The sequence below is a fragment of the Symphalangus syndactylus genome, chromosome 13 (assembly GCF_028878055.3).
Source record: "Symphalangus syndactylus isolate Jambi chromosome 13, NHGRI_mSymSyn1-v2.1_pri, whole genome shotgun sequence".
In the NCBI taxonomy this organism is placed as follows: Eukaryota; Metazoa; Chordata; class Mammalia; order Primates; family Hylobatidae; genus Symphalangus; species Symphalangus syndactylus.
In genome coordinates, this window is record NC_072435.2 from 53315000 (window position 1) to 53324054 (window position 9055).

Genomic DNA, 9055 nt, shown 5'->3' on the forward strand with positions numbered 1-9055 from the left:
GATTAGACAGAGCCCCTACAGTTTTCAGATGATTTCTTAGGCTACCCCGAAAATAGAGAGAGGAAGGGACCTGCCCTTGGTCACACTGTCAGTAACACAATCAGAACAGAAATATAGGGCTCTTGGCCTTCCAGCCTCTGTTCTTCCCTTAACACACGGCTGGCAGAGATGGGGAGACCCCAGAGGGCCCTGAGGGTGAGGGCATTTGCACTGGGTGCAGAGCGTCTTTGGAAGGCAGGGAAGTCCAGGAAGGTAAACACACACACACGTTGTATCAGGGAGGAGGAAATGTCAGGGACTCCTCCAGCACGGAAAACATCCTGATAGTTTGGAACGCCCGGAAGAGTAGGCACCTTGGAATCTGCAAGGCGTTCTTTTGCATTTCACCTCCAGTGGGGTGGGGTCTCTGGCGTCTGCCCTCCCTCCTACTCTACATGTATTACCCATCTTATAGCCGGGCCGTCCCTGCAAAATTCCAGCTGCATGGGGGAACCACACTTCTGACTTCAGAATGAAACCAGTGTTTTGCACATATTCGTTCCTCAGTCCCCTTGCTGGCACCCTTCTCTGTTATGAAAGCAGAGATCTCACTCGAATAGGGTGACTTTGGGGCGATGGATTACCTTTGGCAGATCCTGTGAGTCAGGAATTTAGGGGTGCAGCGTGGGCCCACATCATACCCAGTAGCCAGGGAAGCCCGTCCCCTACCCGAGGCTCAAGCAGGAGGCAGGCCCCAAACCCTCGCTCCTCTCTGATCTAAATCCCCGCCGTAGGATTTTATTTTTCGGTGCTGCGGTGCTTTGCTGGAGGAGCTGCCAGGGGGAGCTGCGCGGGGCGGGCCCGGGGGACCAGAGGCCCTTGCTTTAGCGGCGGCCCTGCAGGTGCCAGAGGCTTGCAGAGTGATCTGAGCACGCCAAGAGATTGTTGTCAAGTAAGCTCCTCCACAAATCTGCAGAAACCTCAAAGATTACAGCGCTCGCACGGCGGGAACGCAGCGGCTTGCCATACGCCGGCAGACAATGGGGCGCGGGAAGGAAGGGGACGGCGGCCTGGGGACCCCCGCGCCCGCAGCACGTGCACCGGACCTGCAGCGCCCGCTTTACAGATCGTGTCGTTCCACCCCTAAAACAAAGGCCCCGGGGCCCCATCTGTGCCGGGCGCGGGGGAGGGCGCCTCACTTGCTGCCCGCCGCGTGCAAAGCGAGCTAGACAAAGGGCTCAGCCCTGCAGACGCGAGCAGTGGGGAAATAATTAAGCACTAAGGAAATATTGTATGTGGATTTGAGACCAACGGGAAACGCGCTCCCAAACAATGCCCGTTGTTTGCACCGAGCCGCTTTTCTACTAAGTTTCATCAAGTAATTTGCATGCCATTTCAATAAAATTAACGAATTTTAGTCGAGTTTTTTGTTTTATTGACATAAAATAAAAATTTTCCTTTCCTTTATTATTGAAATAATTCGCCCCCCGTTCCCCCCCCACGGCCCCCATCCTCTGGGAAGGCTGCACAGTGCGCCGAGGAAATCTGTCCTCCCAGCCAGACCCCAGCGGCCTTTCTACTGCGCTCCACAGCTAACTCCCCGGAAACCCTGCGTTTGTTCTGGCGCAATAAATAGAACTTCAACCCTCTCACTTTCTTATGCCTGCTTTTCTTACAGTGAAAGCACCAGAATTTCCGCGTAGGAGGGACTTGGGGGCAACGATGCAATTGGAAGGCGCTGGAAGGTAAGGGACTTCCCTTAAAGCTGCATTTGCAAAGCGAGCACACTGTTTGCTAAGGTTTTATATTGTATCTTTTAAAAAAGATAATGTGGGGCCTGGCGTCTTGGCTCCAACATGTAATCCCAGCACTTTGGAAGGCCTAGGAGTTCAAGACCAACCTGGGTAACATAGTGAGACCTCGTCTCTACAACAAATTTAAAAATTAGCAGGGTGTGGTAGCCTGTGCCTGTAGTCCCAGCTACTTGGGAGGCTGAGGCAGGAGGATCACTTGAGCCCAGGAGTTTGAGGCTGCAGTGAGCTATGATTGTATCACTGCCCTCCAGCCTAGGAGACATAGCAAGACCCCATTTCTTTAAAAAAAAAAAAAAAAAAAGACTAATAAATCATCACTAATTGGTATTATTAAGGAACAACATCAGTATCACTGTAGTTGTTATTTATTGCTGCATATCAAATGCAAAACTTAGTGGCTTAAGACCAATGGCCCCTCTCACAGCTCCCAAGGGTCAGGAATTTGAGAGTGCTGTAGCTGGGCGGTTCTAGATTGGGCCCTCTCTTGAGGCTGTAGTCATCTGAAGGGGTGCTTGGGCCTGGTGTTGTGCTTCCCAGAGGACCACTTTCTCATGTGGCTGGGCTCTTGGCCATGAGGCCTGAGTGCCTCAGCAGGTGGGGCTCTCCACAGGCTGTTCCAATGTCCTCTTGATGAGGAAGCTGGTGTCCTCCAGAGGGAAGGATCCAAACAACCAAGCGGAAGCCACAGCATCTTCATGATCTAGCTTAAAGGTTGCACACCATCACTGCAACACCCCTACCCATTGTTCCATGTGGCTGGGACTGCACAGAGACATGAAGGCTGGTAGGCATGGATCACTGGGGCCAACTCAGAAACTGGTTACCACAAGTGATTATCATTAATATGATTTGGTAGGGCTGTTTCAAGTGCCTGGAGGAGAGTATTATACAGCTAAAGCCATCATTTCTTGTCTTTGTAGTCAATGCAAACAAAAGTGGTCAGTCACATTTAATGGTATTCCCAGACAACAAACATAGACTCAGGGCCTTCCCAGTGCCAGCTCCCCCTTCAGACTGGGGAATAGAACAGTAGCCGAGAGAGATAAGGTCCCCTTCTGGCATCCCTGACTTTCCAGAGAAAGAAAACTTAAGTGTACGCATGAACATAGCAGCCAGGGCTACAATACTATCTAGACAGTGCTGCCAAATGGGAAGTACAGGCCAGGTTTGGTGGCTTACACCTGTAATCCCACCACTTTGGGAAGCTGGGGTGGGAGGATCACTTGAGGCCAGGAGTTCAAGACCAGCCTGGGCAACATAGAGAGCCATCACTACAAAAATAAAAAATTAGCTGGCTGTGGTGGTGCACATCTGTAGTCCCAGCTACTCAGGAGGCTGGGGCAGGAGGATGGCTTGAGTCCAGGAGCTCAAGGCTGTGATGAGGTAAGATTGTGCCACAGCACTCCAGCCTGGATGACAAAGCAATTTCAAAAAAAAGTGGGAAATTCAGGGAGGAGACTAAGCTCTGAGTGCCAAGGTTGGAGGTCTGTACACCGTGGTCCTCTCTAAATTGCAAATCTGAAATGTCCCAGGCATTGCAGATTTCCTGCGAGCCAAACCTTTTTGTAGAACAACAGACAAAAAATAAGATTTTTTTTTTTGAGAAGGAGTCTCTATCGCCCAGGCTGGAGTGCAATGGCCGCCATCTCAGCTCACTGCAACCTCCGCCTCCCAGGTTCAAGCAATTGTCCTGCCTCAGCCTCCCAAGTAGCTGGGATTGCAGGCACCCACCACCATGCCAGACTAATTTTTCGTATTTTTAGTAGAGACGGGATTTCACCATGTTGGTCAGGCTGGTCTCAAACTCCTGACCTCAAGTGATCCACTCGCCTCTGCCTCCCAAAGTGCTGGGATTACAGGCGTGAGCCACTGTGCCTGGCCTAAGAGGGATTTTTGATATTGTCACACCCTCATGGAACACCAACACTTCCCCTTCCCAGAAGGCAGGCTGCACAAGGGAGGAGGCTGTTATGTCTTATTTATCCCTATAGCTCTCATGCCCGGAATGATTGGTACATAATTGTTATCACTAATGACTGTCATTAATAATAATTATCTAATGGCTATCAGCCTTGTTGGTGTCCCCAAGTCTTTCAGGTTTAATGGACGTCCCCCTTAACATTAATAAATAAAAGTGATTTAAGCCCTCAGTCTACTTACAGTGAAACATGAGAACTACAGATGAAATCCTCAGCGCCCCCCAACCAACTGAACAGACCCCCTCTTGGCCAAGGGGACCCCAGAGGAAACTTGACCACAGAGTTCCCAGCCATGATGGGAAGGGAGGTCAGACACACCCCACTCTACCCCCTCCCTTTTGTGGCTTAAACACAAATAAGCAGCATTCATGTTAAAATAGAGGTCATAGTGGTCACAGTGGCTCACGCCTGTAGTCCCAGCATTTTGGGAGGCTGAGGTGGGAGGATCAACTGATGTCAGGAGTCCGAGACCAGCCTGACCAACATGGTAAAACCACTTCTCTACTAAAAATACAAAAATTAGCCGGGTGTGTGGGTACCTGTAATCCCAGCTACTCAGGGGGCTAAGGCAGGAGAATTGCTTGAACCTGGGAGGTGGAGGTTGCAGTGAGCCGAGATCACGCCACTGCACTCCAGCCTGGGTGATGGACTGAGACCCTGTCTCTAAAAAATAAAAATAAAATAGAGGTGATAAGACTGGCAGAATGGACTCTGTGACAGTAAGATACCAATCATAACCAGGATCTAAGAGCCATATCAGGGAAGGGTTAAGTCACACACCCCTACACTTAAAGAATGGCCGCCAAAAGGGGTTTCTTTTTCTCTAGCAGCTAAACAAACCAATGGCTTGGAGATAGGTAATATTAAAACAATTGCAGCTCACCCACTGTGACACTAACTGACCCTCATTCCACCAGCCAGAACTGCAGCTTTGATTGGACAAGAGACTGATTCAGTAACTTTCTCCTGATAAGAGACCACTGACCATGGCCTGGTTCTGCCCATTTACAGAGGCTATGCAATGCCTTCACATTCCTGATTCATCTTTTGATGTCTACAGCCTGATTGTTATACACTTAAATGTGTAGTCTCCACCCCAAGGTGAACATGGGATGCGTGTAACACGCATGTTTGCTTATCACACATGTGCATGGCCTCCTTCCATGAAAATTCATAGCTCTTCCTATATCCTATTGAATATGTATACCTGGCCAACCCATTCAGCTTGAATTCCTGTCTTATCCTCTCCCACCCTTCCTCAAAGTGCCTGCCTATTGGCTTCTATTGGAGACTATACTTCTTAGCTGGTCAGGGTGGCTGCCTTGCAGGTTGTAACTCTGTATGAGAAATAAAGCCCTCCTTTTCTAAATGTATATATTGAGTGACTTTTAAGCTAGCAAACACCAGCCCGGAATCTCTAAAGGTTGCTGAGAGAGGTGGTAAGAGCCACCTGTGCGTTTCTCCTGATCAGGAGCCTCTAAAGCCTGACTCTTCAGGGTTCGCCTCCTCGCCTCCCTCCTCAGCTCCTCCAGCCCTGCCTCTGTTCAGTGTGCCTGGCCCAAATGAGCTGGGAGCTCCAGACCTTCTCGGGGACTTCCCGAAGGCTCTTTAACACAAGGTGTTGGTGCCACAGACTTTGACTGTTGAGTCTACAGTGGCCAGTGAGGGTTCAATGTAGCAGTGTGGCTTACCAGGTGCCTGGAAGGGAATATTGAGACCTCCTGGTTCTTGAGAGTTACTTGGGCCCAGCCAGGCTCTCACCGTCTTACAGGGTCTCCTGTTACTCTCTTAGCTGTGGACCAGCCTCCAACTCACTCTTGTGTTCTTCCTGGACTCCTTTTCCCATATCAGGGGCAATAAAACACTCACCCACTCCAGGCCGCAGCTTTTGGGGTCCAGAGCTCTGAACTAACACCTTATGTTTAGTGTGGTCAAATTTTTAGGCTTAGTGCCCATCTTTCTTCTATTTAGTTTTATTTTAAATTATTTTTTAGAAACAGGGTCTCACTGTGTCACCCAGGCTGGAGTGCAGTGGTATAATCATAGCTCACTGCAGCCTGGAATTCCTGGAATCAAGTGATCGTCCCACCCCAGCCTCCTGAGTAGCTGGGACTACAGGTGCATGCCACCACACCCGGTTAATTTTAAAATTATTTTTAGAGACAGAGTCTCCCTATATTGCCCAGGCTAGTCTTGAACTCCTGGCCTCCTGCCTTGGCCTCCCAAAGTGCTGGGACTACAGGCATGAGCCACCATAGCCAGCCCCACTCTTCTAAGTGGAGGGAAGGTTTAGTCTGCTCCCATAATGAATTATGCAACAACCCTTCCCCCTTAGAACATACAAGCACTCTAGTCAAAGTTTCTGAGTTTTTATTTTAGGAGCATTTTTCATTTTGGCTAAACATAGACATATGTACCCACAAGACTGCCGGTTAAAACAAAGAAAAAATCATCTTGAGGAAACAAGCACATGTTGAGTAAGTGTCTTTCAAGATGTTTTGGTGCATTCTATGCTATCACTTTGCAGAACAATTTTTTGTCCATGCGGTAACTTTAGGGGCTGTCTGAGATGGTCTGTTCCCAAAAGACTGTGGATGGGAGAGATGACAGTAAATCCTGGAGAGTGGAGTGAATCCCAGCCATTCTGTGGACAGGTGGGCTGAGGGAGAAGTTCAGAGGGCACTCTAGAGTGATTTGCAGTGTCTCAAACAGAAATATAACATCTTCTTTCATCCTCTGCAGAGTCTGGAGCTAAATTCACACCTTTTTTTTCCCTTCCCTCACTTAAAATCGAATTCTCGCCCTTAATACTTCCTTTCAGAACTGCACCGAAAATGACGATGTCTTCTCATGCATATGAATTATCCGAAGTGTAGAAAGATGAGCCCCTACTGGAGTACGCTAAAGCCTTTAACCTAAGTACCTTTAATGCTGCGAAACCCTGAGTAAGGCAAAGGTGTCTTTTTATTTTAGAAAACATTTAGGACAGTTCATGTCACCCTGCACAGATGCGCTGAAATTGATTGTGGGGCAATCTATAAAGAGTGCATACGCTCCCCAACTCTGTTTCCGAGCCAGGTAGGATGATGAATTCTGAGGTGGGACTGAGGGGGAACAGTGGCAACTGTCTCCCTTGCACGCACCGGCCAACTACTTCCCCGTTTGGACACTGGCGTGACACCCTCCTTCCCTGTTCATCTGTGAAAATGTGCAGCGTTTTCATTTAAAACCTCCTGCTCCAACATGGGGCCTTCTGCAGACCGCAGGGACCCCCAACAATTACTTGTTGGAAGAACAAATGAAGCATAAAGCATGATACTTTATTTTAAACATACAGGTGGCACAAATTTATTTCCAAAGATTTAAGCACCTGATGACTTCTCCTCAGAGAAAAAGCAATAAAAGGGGCCTGTCCTGTCACAAATTTCCACTTACCATAGCTTGTGCAGAGGAAGAATTTCAGGCTTTTACCACTGAGCTCTGGACGCGAAGTAAAACTAACACTAGAGGGTGCTATAGATCAGGAAATCCAGGGACCATCGGCGCCGGAGCGCGTTCAAGACGCTGTCCTCCCGATTGTAACCTAACAAACTGAGCGTATCACTTTGCCAGAATTTACCCCTTCACCATTTCTGCTATGATGAAATTATCCAAATATGCTTAATTTGAAATTTTGACTTAGCCTGTGATTACATGGAATTTCAGACTGGCTGTGGCTGGGTGCAGTGGCTGACTCACGCCTGTAATCCCAGGGCTTTGGGAGGCCAAGGCCGGTGGATGATTTGCAGTCAGGAGTTCGAGACCAGCCTGGCCAACATGGTGAAACCCTGTCTCTCCTAAAAATACAAAAATTAGCCGGGTGCTTGTAATCCCAGCTACTCGGGAGGCTGAGGCAGGAGAATTGCTTAAACCCTCAGGAGGCAGAGGTTGCAGTGGGCCGAGATCGCGCCACTGCACTCCAGCGTGTTTCAAAAAAAAAAAAAAAAAAAAGACTGGCTGTGGGTTTCAGAGCCCAGGTCTGTAGGATAGACGCTTTGCGTTTGTATCTTAAGTACTCTGCGATCTCATCCTTAAAAACCTGATACTAAATCCCACTCAGCTACTTCAGTCCTTCTCCGAGGGAAGGTGGAGTTTGGAGGCAATTTTAGGAAGCAGGGATGAGGAACCAGGGAAGGTGACAGTGAAGGACAAGCCAACACAAGGGTGCATTACCAAGGCTGGTCCCCTCTACAGGCACCCAGGGCTTGGTCCCACGCGGACTGCTGAGTAGACAGAAGACCTTTCAGAATCTTCTGCCTCTCCCCCATTGGCTGAGAGTTCCCTGGGAACGGTAACCCCCGTACCTTCGGGCTGAACATATGTTTGCGTGCTGAATGGGCTCTTTCTGCCATCCCATGCCACAGCATTCAGGAAGCCCTGGGGCCAAAGCAAACAGCATGCTTGAGGCAAAGTGCTGTGAGGCCCAAATGAGCTGAAGCTTGCACAAAACTGCTCACCACTGCCATAGCTGAATCAGCGGAGGCCAAGAGGATGCGAGGCGGTGCCCACGATTGTCTGATCATCTCCCTCTTGGACCGCTCAGACTCAGGCATGCCCTGCTTCAAATCCAACCTGTCACCAGGTCTTCAAGGGGAAGGCCTGCGGAAATCCTACTGTGAATGAAGCTACAGTTGCTATTCATCGTCTCCCTCCTGCACCGACCACTCTAGATGTCCCTCACTCTTGGACAGCACTTTGGCTTGTTTAAGTTGTGTGCCAGGTGAGGTGACCACACCTTCCCCCTGCAGTTTCCGAGTCTTTCCCGAGCTTTGTCTTGGTTGGCCCTTGGCTGCTGTGACTGCTTATTTTATCTAATTGCAGTTTCAAGATTCACCAAGAAGGCAGGGCGCAGTGGCTCACATCTGTAATCCCAGCACTTTGGGAGGCTGAGGCAGGCAGATCACTTGAGCCCAGGAATTTGAGACCAGCCTGGGCAACAGAGCAAGACCCCATCTCTAAAGAAAAAAAAAATTATTCAGGTGTGGTGGCACATGCCTGTAGTCCCAGCTACTCAGGAGGCGAAGGTGGGAGGATCGCTTGAGCCCAGGAGATCGAGGCTGCAGTGAGCTGCGATTGCACCATTGCACTCTAGCTGGGCAACAAGCAAAACTCTGTCTCAAAAAATAATAAGTAAATAAATAAATAAGATACTAAGAGACATCCCAGTGACTCTTCTGAGTCCCAGACACACTCATCCATCCCTCATGGAGAAACAACTCTATCTCCTTGCAATAATCAGAACTA

General features: G+C 49.2%; 1 long non-coding RNA gene across 1 annotated transcript; it reads left to right on the forward strand.

The window, feature by feature from the left end:
* The first annotated feature begins 611 nt into the window (after positions 1 to 611).
* LOC134732184 (uncharacterized) lies at positions 612 to 8475 on the forward strand. The gene is made up of 3 exons (XR_010115068.1): positions 612 to 931; positions 1658 to 1724; positions 8176 to 8475. It is a non-coding gene; the product is annotated as an uncharacterized lncRNA (long non-coding RNA).
* The last annotated feature ends 580 nt before the right edge of the window (positions 8476 to 9055 follow it).